This window comes from Oncorhynchus mykiss, chromosome 12, assembly GCF_057628025.1.
Source record: "Oncorhynchus mykiss isolate SJ-2025 chromosome 12, ASM5762802v1, whole genome shotgun sequence".
NCBI classification, from domain to species: domain Eukaryota; kingdom Metazoa; phylum Chordata; class Actinopteri; order Salmoniformes; family Salmonidae; genus Oncorhynchus; species Oncorhynchus mykiss.
Genome location: NC_143033.1, coordinates 21,338,523 through 21,353,802, shown reverse-complemented (window position 1 = coordinate 21,353,802; position 15,280 = coordinate 21,338,523).

Sequence of the window (15,280 nt, the reverse complement as noted above, 5' to 3'; positions counted from 1 at the left end):
TCAGGCAGTGTTTGTTTGATGTGGCTGGGGGACAGTCACATGGCATTGCATAGTGGTCCTGTCTCTAAATCCCCTTTGGAACTCTTGCGGTGTGCCTGGGCACTGATACCCTGGAGGGTAGTGTCTCAACTCCACTAATACCCAGCTGCTACAGGCTGCCAGACACCCGCCATGGATAACCCCTTGAACCAACAGCTTCCTGTTGAGAGAGTAGTAGGTAATGTAACAAAGTTAGATCAGTAGGTGATTGTTATACTACTGCTCAGTTGCTATACAGTGCTGTGTCTCCCTGTTTTCGCTCCCATTTTTTTAATGAACTCATGAGGTGGTGTACAGGCATTAATCACACAGTCTACTGTATGTCATGGTACTCCATAAGAAACAGTCTAGGTCACTGATAGAGGTTAAATCTCTCAAACATAGAAATATAATGTACAGAAAGGACACATTTTAAAAGCCTACATGTACTATTTCTTTAAAATACTGTGTGCCTTGTATTTGTTCTATTTCTTTTGTCAGTGCAATATACTGTAGAATTAAATGAGACAAAATAGCCATGTCTTTTCTCAAGTCTAGTACATTCTACATCTATATACTCAGGACAAGACAGTAAAGATCAGAAGTCTTCACAGGAGTTTCTCTTCCCCTGATCTACTCAGCTGTGCCATAGGCCACTGACAGGTTTTACCATGGAGATAAGGGTCAGTGATTGAACTGTCTGCTGTGTTATTAGAACAGCACACTGCAGAGGTGTGGGAACAGCTCATTATTGGTCAAGGGTGAATGATCACCGCATGGGGATCAAAGGGAGCAGATTGTCTTGATCTGGGGGGAAATATTCAATGGCTTTTCAAGACCTTGCATAGGTCAGATTCAAGGTTCTTAAGAAGGTGGAGTGTGCTAAAAGTGGTTGGGTTTGTTATCAAGGTGTGTTCATATCTGACAAAGAGCCTACTTGATATACTTTGTGGAATCCTTTTGGAGTAGCAAGTCCCTTTACAATGACATAGTTGTGTGTATGTATGTTAGGCTCTGGATGTATGGGTTGCGGCTCTCTTAATTGTTGCAACAGGGATGGTCTTGACAAGTTCCTAGGATCACACAGGCTTCCAGGAGTCTCTGTGTCCAGCTGGACAGAATCAGTAGAGGTTTCTGCAGGGTCTGTACGGCATCCAGCACCTGGCGTCTGTGCTGAGCATGTGCGTCTGGCGTTTGGTCCCCCATGTGTTATCTCTGTAAGCCTTCATCTGGCTATCAGACACATCAGCCAGTGCCTGCGGTCACAGGCACAGCGTCTGTGGTGGAGCAGATAGTTTCCCAGCAGAGCCTTTTAAATCAGCCCACAGCCAACCCCGAGAGTGTCCCTGCTGGTCGCCAGCATGCCTTTGGGCTGATATGTTACCTGTGATGGGCTTGACCTCTACCTTTGACCTTCAGCAGCTGTCAGTGTGAGGTGCCATCTCATAAGAGACATGTCGGACGGTCCCCAAGGTGGCACAGTATCAGAACCGACGCCGGTTTTACGGCTTTGACCATTGAAAGAGAGTCCGCCAGGCCGGGGCGCCCCCCCCCCCCCCCCCTGCTTCTGTTACTAAACAAACATGGACGGGCTAGTGCTGAGCAGCCTCACTGGAATCAGAGTCAAATATCCCTGGGGAAGGGAAATGATTACACTACTTGTTGTCCTGCTGCTTTATACACTCTCAATTTACAGGGCTGAGCAGTGCTATTTTAATGATAACCTCTAGCCTTCAGGGTTGCTGGCTTGCTTCTGCTGGCTAAAAATGTTGTACAGGCGGGGGGCTCGGTCTTGACTTTCACAACGTGTACCCGTCGCAAACGTAACAAGGTTGCATTAATTGGAGGGGGAAGTGTCAAGGATGTTTTTTGAGGAAGGGTAGTGGGCCCAATGAGTGATCGGAGAGGGGGCCAGATCCTGTTTCTGCTCTCCTCTGCTCTGGTTCCCTGTTCTAATCCAGCCCAGTATGTGTTGAGAACAAGGTGGGGGCCGTTGGCTGTGTGATTCCATCCGGTGGTAGTGCAAAGAGAGTCGCTAACTCCATACTTCCTCCAACTCATAATGGACACATTGAGAGCGCCGAGAACACCTGATGGATCTATGTCAGGCAAATACACATACACACTGGCACACACACATACAGTACACACACACACACACACATGCACACGCACACACACACACACACACACACACACACACACACACGCACACACACACACACACACACACACACACGCACATGCACAATCATACAGTACACACACACACACATATAGTGCACACACACATGCACACGCACATGCACATGCACATGCACACACACTTCCAAACTTCCATGTCAGTCCATACCCAGGGGATATTATGTCTCTCTCTCAGCAGACTGAGCAGCTGGCTCCCCAGGCCGTAACTCTGGTGTCAATCAGCTTACATGCTGGTTGCATTCACTGCTACTGTTATGTTATCATGCATTACTTGCATTAGTATGCATATAATCGAAACCAGACATTTCTGCAAATAAATGATGCTTCCAGGTTCAATGTAGGCCTACTAATATCAGCCGGAAAAAGAAAAAACATTGTTTTATATAAGTAGATCTGCACCTGGTTACCCTAAACTTTTGAGTACTTTGAGCAGAAAATGTTATTTACTAATTCCTTGGCCAACAGTACAATCTATGACCAACAATGTGGGAACACACTGGGACTACTCTGCACATCTGCATGTCATTGCTAGTGGTCTAGTTGGGCTCATATTAATAACAGGGCTAAATTTGTCTCACTATCACAGTGAGGAGACTGGGTGAGGAGGAGAACTGACACCGATCCAAAAGGGTCACTAGCACCATGTAAATCACTGACACAGAACAACAGTGGCGAGTTAGCATGGTCACTCTCAGTGAGACAACCCCATGGGACCAGTTATTCCTATCTATGAAGTGGAGGCTAAATTGGGAAACCTACGCATACTTTGATCCCAGCCAGAAAGGTACATTATGCACTGATGCCAGTATTGTTGCAGCTAGATGCCCTTTCTCTCTGTATACCCTGGCTAGGATGTGAATGTTGTTCTACACATTCAAGGTAGGTCAGCAACAGTTATGTGAAATGACATAAAATGAAAAATAAGTCTGAGCTTTTCACATTCCCAGCAGTAAGTTGGTCTTGTATGGTGTTGAGAGTTAGTTACATTTAGAACATTGGGGAGCATATTTGTGATAGGGTTGGTATTTGAAGAGAACTTTCATTCTAGATCATTTCCATACACACACACACACACATGCACACGCACACACACACACACACACACACACACACGCACACACACACACACACACACGCACACGCACATGCACAATCATACAATGCTGTTCCAATGCAGAGCTGCTGTTGTGGGTGGAGACAGAAGCCTTCCAGTATCTCAGCAGTGATCAGCCACCCTGGCGTGATACACCTGGCATTTCTTTCAGGGTTCTGCCAAATTGAATGCTGCTGGGTCAGTGCTCATGTGGCCTCAGCCTTGAACTTTGCTTTCTTAATCACAAACAACAAGTAGCTTACATTCACAACAACATTCATTATGAAGTTTGCCAAGAGACAATTAAAAGTAACCTAATGATTATCTAATCTGTTACCTTTGGGACTGTAACTGTTATGGATAACCTAAGCATAGATAGCAATTCTAATTCAATTCCAAGGTCAGGACGGGGGGGGGGGGGGGGGGTAGTGACTTCTTTCTCCAGGGATGATGACTGCCTATAAAGCCAGAGGAAAGAGCCAGCCAGGCACCAGTGAGTTTGCAGTTACACTTGTACTGTGTCAGATGTGCTTTCCGGACTGGACCACACAGAGAAGCTGACCAACTGATCAGATATTCAGGAAATTAGGTTTTGGTTCGAGGGTCAAGGTTCAGGCGTCACAGATGACTCATGGTGAGTCAGAGCGGGTGGATCTGAAGTTCTGAACCTTGGAACGAATGAAAGATATAGCTTTACTTAGTGTAGCCGTACAGTATTTCTGTACCACTCCTCTGCCCATAACGTGTTTGTACCAGTCCATTTCCCTAACCACTAGGGTTAGTATGTCCCATTTACCCGTGATAGAGGATCTGACTGACAGGGGGTTAGGACAGTGGTCTCATGTAACTAACCATTGGTGTCTGCTGTGCAGAGCAACGGCCCAAACCTATGTAGTCAATGTAGTCACAATCAGGGGTGTGTCTGTATGTAACCTACAACACAGCTGTCATGTGATGTATAGTAACAGCTGAAAACACTATAATGAACATGACCTGTGACCTGTCATTACTCTGGGGTCCAGGGAGGGATGGGTGGATGAATAGGGAAATTAATAGACAGTTTTGCTAAAACTAACAGAGTGATCTGAGTGGCAGCATAATCTGGCAACAAATGCTTGACACTTGACAGCATCCTTATTTGCATGCACCTGGAGTAATGTGGAGAAATTTTGTGAGCATTTAGGATACTGTATTTGTGTCAGAATGGTAAAAAACAAAATCTTAATTTCTGTTTATTTTATTTTTGTTTAAGTGTAGGTCAGCCAACCAAGGGGTCAATTATGCAGCTCTCAGGCAGGATCAACATGCTGTTTTCATACCTTTCTGCCTTTCTTCTGCATGTCAATGTTTTCACCAGGTGATTGGTGTCACTACCGCCCAGAGGTGTCTCCAAAGGCAAAGGCTTTGGAGAGACAGACACCGCTCTGGCCCTCGTGGTGAAACCAATGAGGAGCACAATTATTTTATGTTTCTACACATTGCTATAACAACTGAAAGAGTTATACCTTTAAGTTCCCGCATGCCAAGAAGCTATATTTCAAACTTGAAACATGATCTGTGTGTGTAACAAAGCAAATGTGCTGTATGGGACCATTTCAGAGAGGGAAAGGCCTGAGTCTTTGGAGCAGGTGGGGCTTTATCATCGTGGCCGGGGGGCAAGAAGACACAGAGCAAGGGATAGGAGACCATAAGAAAGGTGTAGCAGGGACTGGACTGTGTCACGTCTCAGTGCGGGGGGCTTTTCTTCACCTTTCCTTTGGAGTCTTATCATGTTACCAGCCTTCTGAAGAGCCGCCCTCCCGTGCACTGTATTGTACTATAGTGCACGTGTGCTGGGGAATAAAAGATACTAGACAATGCTCCAGATAATAGGGACTTGTTGCACGGTGGGGGTTAGCCTTGTCCCATTGTTGCTGATGTATCGTTTAATAAACCAGGAGATAAAGCTGATTGGATGGCTGCACGACCCTGCACTTGTTGCATGGTGGAGGTGGCGTTCATTTGCAGAAATGTAAAGGGGGGCGTGCAGACACTGTAGAGGTTGGAGATTGATCAATTGCTCTTCCTTCATCCTTTTGTATCTCGCAATGGACAAAGACACACATACAAGACCAAATTGATAGTAGCTGGACTTTGTGCAGTTGACTTGAACCACCTGTGCTCTCTTGACTTTTGAAAACCTATTCTTTACTAAACACCACCTCATCGTATTCAAAGAAATGTAGAATCCAGACTGATTTATTTATACTTTGTGATAAGCTTTTGTGCAAAAGTCTGCTGTAAAAAATAACAAAGAAAATATTTGATTTGATGCTGTACTAGTCCATACTAGCCATAATACCAGACCTCACTAGGAAGGTTACATTGCTAAGCCTGCTACTACCATCACCTGCCATTGGACCTCTACACCAGGCGTGTCAGAGGAGGAGGTTGGAATTCTTTACAGGGAGACGGAGCTCTCTCTCTCTCACTCTCTCTTTCTGTCAATCTGAGGGAGGTGATGGGAGATCAAGAGCAGCGTTCCACCAGGTGGAAAGCTAAGCTGTCAGGGGTCAGAGACACAGGAGTGGTCACACACTTGTAAGGACATTATTTACAGCTGTAGAGGGCCACCACAGACCACCAACGACTGCACTGCTCTACACCACTCTCTACAGTACATCAGTATATCTGACCCTATGGAAGTGTTTTCCTACTGGGACCACTAGGTGGGAGTAAACATTAAGATATTACAATGCTCTGGTAGTCTAACCTACTTATTGTATATTTATATCCTTCAAACAGTGGAGGCTGCTGAGGTGAGGACGACTTTTAATAATGTCTGGATCGGAGCTATTGAAATGGGATCAAACACTGGAAACCATTTGGTTTATTTAACACCATGACACTTATTCCGCTCCAGCCATTATCACATGCCTGTCCTCCCAAATGAAGGTGTCACCATCATCCTGTGCCTTCAACAGTGGTTATATGCTGTATGTTGATCAAAGTTCATGTGCAGCAGTTTGCTCTTGTTTATGCCAAACAGCCAAGAACAATGCCCTGGTTATATGTTATACTGTAAACAATGTTACTCAAGTGTGTGTGTGTATGTGTGTGTGCGCGTGTGCATGCTCGCGTATGTGTGTCTGTGTGTGTGCATAACTTGGCCTTTACATGAAAAGGGTCCATAACCTTTGGGTTTGTTGTTCAAGGTTTGGAGGGAGTTAAGGCTAAGGTCAGTGTGTGAGTAACAGAGATGGAATGTGCTTTAGCTGCCTATAGTGCTATGGCTTCCAGATCCTACATTTGTCATTCAAATACTGAAAATAGAAAAAACTGAGCATGCAGTATGAGACCATCTCTTATTCCATTTCCATGAACATGTTGGAGTGTATAATATGTAAACACCGACCAACTAATCTTACACAAATACACTCTGCCAAGTTGACCCTTTCTAACCTTGAAAATAAAAACCTTTATTGATAGACCTAAGGAATGTTACACTAGATGACGCCCTTCTACTGCAGACTTCAATCTCAAATCCTCTCTGTCATATTGCATTCAGTGAGTTGATTGTATGAATGAACATATCGAGTTAAGTTGTAAATACGTGTCTCTAGTGGGCCAATACTAACCTTGACCAGACCAGAGAATCTTGTTTCTCATGGTTTGATAGGCTTTAGGTGCCTTTTGGCAAACTCCAAGCGTGCTGCTAAGGAACTCTAGAGCTCTGTAAGAGTGACCATCGGGTTCTTGGTTACTTCCATGACCAAGGCCCTTCTCCCCCGACTGTTCAGTTTGGTCGGGCGGCCAGCTCTAGGAAGAGTCTTGGTGGTTCTTCCATTTAATAATGATGGAGGCCACTGTGTTCTTGGGGATCTTCAATGCTCCTGTCTCGGAGCTCTATGGACAATTCCTTCCACCTCATGGCTTGGTTTTTGCTCTGACATTATATAGTCAGGTGTGTGCCTTTCCCAATCATGTCCAATCAATTGAATTTACCACAGGTTAACTCCAATCAAGTTGTAGAAATATATTAAGGATGATCAATGGAAACAGGATGCGCCTGAGCTCAATTTCGAGTCTCATAGCAAAGGGTCTCCCCAATTTCCTCCGAAACATGACCCCTCGCTTTCCACTAGAAGGCCAGCATCCCGGAGTCGCCTCTTCACTGTTGACATTGAGACTGGTGTTTTGCGGGTACTATTTAATGAAGCTGAGGACTTGTGAGGCATCTGTTTCTCAAACTAGACACTCTAATGTACTTGTCCTCTTGCTCAGTTGTGCACCGGGGCCTGACATTCCTCTTTCTATTTTGGTTAGAGCCAGTTTGCCCTGTTCTGTGAAGGGAGTAGTACACAGCGTTGCATAAGATCTTCAGTTTCTTGGCAATTTCTCCTATGGCATAGCCCTCATTTCTCAGAACAAGAATAGACTGACGATTTTCAGAAGAAAGTTCTTTGTTTCTGGCCATTTTGAGCCTGTAATCGAACCCACAAATGCTGATGCTCCTGATACTCAACTAGTCTAAACAAGGCCAGTTTTATTGCTTCTTTAATCAGAACAGCAGTTTTCAGCTGTGCTAACATAATTGCCAAAGGGTTTTCTAATGATCAATTAGCATTGTAAAATGATAAAAACTTGGATTAGCTAACACAACGTGCCACTGGAACACAGGAGTGATGGTTGCTGATAAAGGGCCTCTGTACGCCTATGTAGATATTCCATAAATAAATCTGCCATTTCCAGCTACAATAGTCATTTACAACATTAACAATGTCTACACTGTATTTCTGATCAATTTGATGTTATTTTAATTGACAAAAAAATTGCTTTTCTTTAAAAAACAAGGACATTTCTAAGAGACCCCAAACTTTTCAACGGTCGGTAGTGTGTGTGGAGAGAATGGTATATGTACAGCAATAGTTAAATAGGATAGCCTTCACTAAATTACATGAAGTGGGTAAAACAGTATGTAAACATTATTTAAGTTATATTATAATATATTTGGTTCTGCTATGTAGAATACTATCATTATGTGATCTTGCAGACATTGATTCAGCTAACTTTATTAAACAAGCCCCATTCAACGGAATAGCCTGTTCTCTGGGCAGCCGAACAAGATGCAGATGCTTCGCACCTTTAGCTGTCGGGAAGAGGGTTCCAGAGAATTCAGATCAGCAGCCTCTGCCTTTCAAGTACATTTAGTTTGGCTTCCTCTTTCAAATCAAATCAAACTTTATTTGCCACATGCGCCGAATACAACAAGTGTAGACTTTTGCCTGCATTAAAGTCCATGGTCACTAGGAGCGCCACTTCTGGGTGAGCATGTTCTTCTTTGCTTATGGCCTAATAGAGTTGGTTGAGAGCGGTCTTAGTGCCAGCTTTGCTTTGTGGTGGTAAATAGACGGCTACGAATACTACAGAGGAGAACTCTTTTGGTAGATAGTGTGGTCTACAGCTTATCATAAGGTACTCTACATCAGGCGAGTAATACCTCGAGACTTCTTTAATATTGGATGTTGCGCACCAGCTGTTATTGACAAAAAGACACCCCTCCCCCCACCCGTCGTCTTACCAGAGGTAGCGTCTCTGTTCTACCGGTGCATGTAAAATCCAGCCAGCTCTATTTTGTCCGTTTCTTAGTTCAGCCACGTCTCGGTGGAACATAGTATGTTACAGTTTTTAATGTCCCGTTGGGAGGATAATCTTAATAATAGGTCATCAATTTTATTTTCTAAGGATTGCACGTTAGCAAGAAGAATGGAAGGCATTGGGCTTTTACTCGCTCACCTCCGGCTTCTCAGAAGGATCCCCGATATGCTTCCCCTTTTCCGGCGTCTTCTCTTTACGCAAAAGGCGTGGATCTGGGCCTGTTCCAGTGAAAGCAGGTTATCCTTCTCGTCGGACTCGTTAAAGGAAAAAGTTTCTTCCAGTCCGTGGTGAGTAATCACTTTTCTGATATCCAGAAGTTATTTTCGGTCATAAGAGACGGTAGCAGCAACATTATGTACACAATAAGTAAAAAAATAAGTTACACAAATCGCAAATAAAATAACAAAATTGTTCAAATGGTTGGGAGAATGTTAAACGTTAGCCATGTTCTTCGGCGCCATCTTCCTGTTGCTCAGGGAGAGTTCACTAAGGTCAGGTGCAGTATTCGTCGCAGGGGGCGTTCAAGACCACACCAACCCCAGGACTAAGAGCCACACTGGTGCTGCCTTGCTCCACCACTCGCAGCATTCAACAGCCCAGAGTGTTTGGTTGATAGATATGACACTATGTCCCCCAGAGGGAAAGTAGAAGTTTCTAATCTAATCTCATTGCTCTCAGATATACTTGGTGACCTTTACTGAAGTTATGTGGTTTCATAACAGTATTGTATTGTATTGTATTGTACATCATGAGTGCTGGGGAAACGTTACATTTATGCCTTAACTATTTGTCTCCACCCTCCTGTATCCTATTGACTGTTCCATATTCTTCTGGCTATCAGTTGACTCTGAATGAGCTTACCATCCATCTGCCCCAGCACTTCTCTCAAGGGGCGAACGTAGAGGATTCTCTGCACCCCTATGTAGACACCCCCTGTGCCAACATGGGCATCTGCCGCCCCAAACAGGTCTTGTATTAGTGTGACTATTAGGGCTTGCAAGTTAAGCATTTCATTGTACTTGTGCATGACAAATACAACTTGAACTTGACTGCCCCCTGGGGTACACTGACAAGCACTGCCTGCAAGGTGAGACTTCTCACGCTGTCACGACCGTCTGAAGAAGAAGTGGACCAAAGCGCAGCGTGGTGAGCGTACATTACTTTATTTATATAAATGTCGCCAACAAAACAAGAAACAAAGAAACGACCGTGAAGCTTACGAGGTCTATAGTGCCACTAACAAAGATAACTTACCACAATAACAAAAGGGAAAAAGGCTGCCTAAGTATGATCCCCAATCAGAGACAATGATAGACAGTTGTCCCTGATTGAGAACAATACCCGTCAAAAACATAGAAACACAAAACATAGAAATCAGAACATAGAATGCCCACCCAAATCACACCCTGACCAAACCAAAATAGAGACAAATAAAGGCTCTCTAAGGTCAGGGCGTGACACACACTTATACTTTATAATGCATGAGTATCAAAGGAGGCTGGTGGGAGGAGCTATAACAGGACAGGCTAATTATAATGGCTGGAATGGAATTAATCGAATAGATCAATAATGTGGTTTCCATATATTTTTATGTTTGATACCGTTACATTTATTCCATTCCAGCCATTGCAATAAGTTCGTCCTCCTATAGCTTCTTCCACCAGCCTCCTCTGGTGTGTATGCTGCATGCACTCATCTCTAGTCTACCAACCACTCACCCTCTCTCTCTCTCTCCCTCTCGCTCCTCCCTCTCTTCTTGGCCCATGGTATTGCTGAGCAGAATGTGGAACTTACTGCATGTACTGTAAATCTCACTGTGTGTCATGTTGTTCAGATGCATAATTCTACAATATCATATTATAAGAATAAGCATGCACGAATTGATAACAGCATGTGAAAGCATGTGGCATTTACTGGTAATTGGAAGCATTCTATTGATTGTTTTCTGTTGCCTAGTTGCCTACAACTGAATGAATCTGTCCATTGTAAAAGTTGTAGTGTCGTCTAGTGGACATTGTAGGTAAGGGCAACTTCCCCTTTATATCCTCTTGTGACATAGACCACTGAGATTGCAGTTTATTGGACGAAGGTGACTCACTTACAACAAGGACATTTTTAAGAGGTATGCCCCTTTGATTTTCCTATTTCATTATGAATCAACAAGCCTTATCAGTAGATCCAAATAAGTCTTATATCCTCTACTATCTCTGTATCAGGGTGTTTTTGTTATTTTATTGAATTAAAAACAAATTCTTAATTACTATGATGGCCTAGGAACAGTGGGTTAACTGCCTTGTTCAGGTAGAACGACAGATTTTTACTTTGTCAGCTTGGGGATTCGGTCTAGCAACTTTTTGCTTACTAGTCCAATGCTCTAACTACCTGTCGCCCCAAATTGAGGATGTCAGGCTCCAGGAATCAGAATTGACAGGTTAGGAGAACTTAGGCAGCATGTTAGGATAATTAACATAGCAGGTTATTATAATTCGGTTAAGGTTAGGAAAAGGGTTATGGATAGCTAAAATGCAATATATATATTATGATGTCTGTTAGACATACGCTGTATCCCATCTAGCCGTGACCTGTTGTACCTGGGTCAGGAGAGCTGTTGATTAACATAGTAGGCGTACTGGTGGTGTTGGGAAGGATATGGTGATGATCATGTTGATAATAATGGTGATGATGAGGAGGATGATGATGCCATGGTTCCTGCAAGTGGGATGAAGGAGGTTGGCTTGTATATGGCCAGTACCTGTGGGGACTCTCAGCTCACCCTCTCTGCAGACTACCACCTGTCGCTGGTGGAGGACGCAGCCGCTGGCAAGAACATTTACGCAGGCCCTGACAGCTGCTGACCTCGTTTCCTAGGGCACTCATTAACAAGTGGGACTCATTTATAGGGGAGACTCATTAATAGGGGAGACTCATTAACAGGTGGGACTCATTTATAGGGGAGACTCATTAACAGGTGGGACTCATTTATAGGGGGGACTCATGAACAGGTGGGACTCATTTATAGGGGAGACTCAGTAACAGGTGGGACTCATTTATAGGGGAGACTCATTAACAGGTGGGACTCATTTATAGGGGAGACTCATTAATAGGGGAGACTCATTAACAGGTGGGACTCATTTATAGGGGAGACTCATTAACAGGTGGGACTCATTTATAGGGGAGACTCATTTATAGTGGAGACTCATTAACAGGTGGGACTCATTTATAGGGGAGACTCATTAACAGGTGGGACTCATTTATAGGGGAGACTCATTTATAGGGGAGGCTCATTAACAGGTCAGACCAGTAGCCTGTTAATTATTATGGTAATATTTACTGTATGTCATTGCTTGAACCCAAACAATAAAAATGGATGGTTAACTTGCAAATATTGTATTATTTATAGTTTTTTACTGTAAAGAATGTCCATTGATTTGTGATGTGGAATTCCCTTATTGATAGAAGAGTGAGATATGGAATGTCTCTATGCCTGATACTGAGGTTGGGTGTGGAGGTTTGTACTGTAACATACTGATACCCAGGTTTTTTGTGTATTTAATCCCATAATACATACATTGTATTGTAACCATACAGTGCCTTGCGAAAGTATTCGGCCCCCTTGAACTTTGCGACCTTTTGCCAAATTTCAGGCTTCAAACATAAAGATATAAAACTGTATTTTTTTGTGAAGAATCAACAACAAGTGGGACACAATCATGAAGTGGAACGACATTTATTGGATATTTCAAACTTTTTTAACAAATCAAAAACTGAAAAATTGGGCGTGCAAAATAATTCAGCCCCTTTACTTTCAGTGCAGCAAACTCTCTCCAGAAGTTCAGTGAGGATCTCTGAATGATCCAATGTTGACCTAAATGACTAATGATGATAAATATAATCCACCTGTGTGTAATCAAGTCTCCGTATAAATGCACCTGCACTGTGATAGTCTCAGAGGTCCGTTAAATGCGCAGAGAGCATCATGAAGAACAAGGAACACACCAGGCAGGTCCGAGATACTGTTGTGAAGAAGTTTAAAGCCGGATTTGGATACAAAAAGATTTCCCAAGCTTTAAACATCCCAAGGAGCACTGTGCAAGCGATAATATTGAAATGGAAGGAGTATCAGACCACTGCAAATCTACCAAGACCTGGCCGTCCCTCTAAACTTTCAGCTCATATAAGGAGAAGACTGATCAGAGATGCAGCCAAGAGGCCCATGATCACTCTGGATGAACTGCAGAGATCTACAGCTGAGGTGGGAGACTCTGTCCATAGGACAACAATCAGTCGTATATTGCACAAATCTGGCCTTTATGGAAGAGTGGCAAGAAGAAAGCCATTTCTTAAAGATATCCATAAAAAGTGTTGTTTAAAGTTTGCCACAAGCCACCTGGGAGACACACCAAACATGTGGAAGAAGGTGCTCTGGTCAGATGAAACCAAAATTTAACTTTTTGGCAACAATGCAAAACGTTATGTTTGGCGTAAAAGCAACACAGCTGAACACACCATCCCCACTGTCAAACATGGTGGTGGCAGCATCATGGTTTGGGCCTGCTTTTCTTCAGCAGGGACAGGGCAGATGGTTAAAATTGATGGGAAGATGGATGGAGCCAAATACAGGACCATTCTGGAAGAAAACCTGATGGAGTCTGCAAAAGACCTGAGACTGGGACGGAGATTTGTCTTCCAACAAGATCCAAAACGATCCAAAACGTAAAGCAAAATCTACAATGGAATGGTTCAAAAATAAACATATCCAGGTGTTAGAATGGCCAAGTCAAAGTCCAGACCTGAATCCAATCGAGAATCTGTGGAAAGAACTGAAAACTGCTGTTCACAAATGCTCTCCATCCAACCTCACTGAGCTCGAGCTGTTTTGCAAGGAGGAATGGGAAAAAATGTCAGTCTCTCGATGTGCAAAACTGATAGAGACATACCCCAAGCGACTTACAGCTGTAATCGCAGCAAAAGGTGGCGCTACAAAGTATTAACTTAAGGGGGCTGAATAATTTTGCACGCCCAATTTTTCAGTTTTTGATTTGTTAAAAAAGTTTGAAATATCCAATAAATGTCGTTCCACTTCATGATTGTGTCCCACTTGTTGTTGATTCTTCACAAAAAAATACAGTTTTATATCTTTATGTTTGAAGCCTGAAATGTGGCAAAAGGTCGCAAAGTTCAAGGGGGCCGAATACTTTCGCAAGGCACTGTATGTCTGTCAAATTAAATGTATAGGATGTACAGTACACTCAGTGCTCTGTCCATGACATAGGCTGACCAGGTGAATCCAGGTGAATGCTATAATCCCTTATTGATGTCACTTGTTAACTTCACTATAATCAGTGTAGAATAAGGGGAGGAGACAGGTTAAAGAATGATTTTCAAGCCTTGGGACAAATGAGACATGGATTGTGTATGTGTGCCATTCAGAGGGTGAATGGGCAAGACAAAAAATGTAAGTTCCCTTGAACCGGGTATGGTAGTAGGTGCCAGGTGCTCAACAGTTTCCTGTGTGTATCAAGAATGTTCCACCACCCAAAAGACATCCAGCCAACTTGACGCAACTGTGGGAAACATTGGAGACAACATGGGCCAGCATCCCTGTGGAACACTTTCAACACATTGTAGAATCCATGACCTGATGGATTGAGGATGTTCTGAGGACAAAGGTTTTTTTTGCAAAATTTCTTGCCGAAAGACAAATTAAGCTTTAGTAATTGCACTTTTAGCAGCTTCAATGCCACGAGGAGAACATCTATACCATCTTAGAAGTCTGTGATTGCTCTCAGAGAGAGAGAGATGATTCTGAGGTTGTTTTGTTTGTTTGTGACTGTACTGTGTGGGCGGACGGTTTAGGTCTGTAGCGCTCTCGGCCATGTGATTTGCCCCAGAGTGCTTTAACTGATGTTGTTCCGCTCTCTGTGTGTAACTCTACAGAGAGAGAGAGACTGCATTGTGATCATCCCATCTGAGACTCCTCTTCTAACCTCTCTTCATCCCCCGTTCTATGGAGCTCCTCTGTTCTCCAGCCTCTCAGCTCTGGCTTCTTCCCTTCTCTCTGTTTCTGTTTCCCTCCAATCCGGTTTCCCAGGCTGAGACTTGGCCACTCTTCCTCCATTTTAGTCACAATCCACTCCCATGATCTTACGCACTCACCCTAGTTCACCATTATGTGTTATTCTCTGGTGTACAATAGCCACATAGTGCTGAGAAGTTTTTACTTAGCGTTTTTTTGGGTTAGCAGCGGTGCAACTCAATATTATGAAGGTATTCTTAAAGTTTTTTATCAGGTTGGTAATATAAAAATGAAACACATTGAAATATACA